Raw genomic sequence first — 699 nt, forward strand, 5'->3', positions numbered from 1 at the left:
TATGTGACCCCATATGATTACTATGACTACGAAAATCAAGAGTGTGTAAATGGTATTTAAAGCAACATAACTGAATGAAGCACCAAACAAGTGACTAAATATAGAAGAGATATAGTCCAAGGACTGAGCTCTGGGAAATCTGATTAGAGATACATGAGGTGAATAGAAATAAAGGCAGACAGAGAAAGAACAGCCAGAGTTAGGAGAAAAACTACATGAGTTTGATGTTCTGGAAGCAAAGTACCCAAAAGGTATCAGGTAGAAATGACGAAGTGTCAAATGCTACTTCTAGGTCAGAAAAGATGAGGATTGAGAATTGATCAGCAAAACTCCACAAAGCCTGGAGCTTAGAACACTATTTTAAAACTACAGAACTAAAATTCAATGACTCTTTTCTGAGTCTCTTCAGGGAATCCACCTCCATGTGACTCATCATGAGGATTTTTTTCACTGCCATGGCATTGCCTTTCATCTTTGTTACTCTCTTGGCTGCCCTTCTATCCTACAATATATCACCTGTTACTGTACTCTTCCCTAAGGCATTTATCTGCAACAATTAACTTCTGTATGTCATCTGTGTCTGTATTCCATATGACCCTTAAACCTGGGCAATCTGAGGGTCTCCCCCAGGCCCCCTAGGCCCAGGCTACACAATGGGCCTAGTGCTTTAGAATACTTTCCTTGAATATTTCCAAGAGG

Source organism: Bison bison, unplaced genomic scaffold (genome assembly GCF_000754665.1).
Source record: "Bison bison bison isolate TAMUID 2011002044 unplaced genomic scaffold, Bison_UMD1.0 scf7180017852563, whole genome shotgun sequence".
NCBI lineage: Eukaryota > Metazoa > Chordata > Mammalia > Artiodactyla > Bovidae > Bison > Bison bison.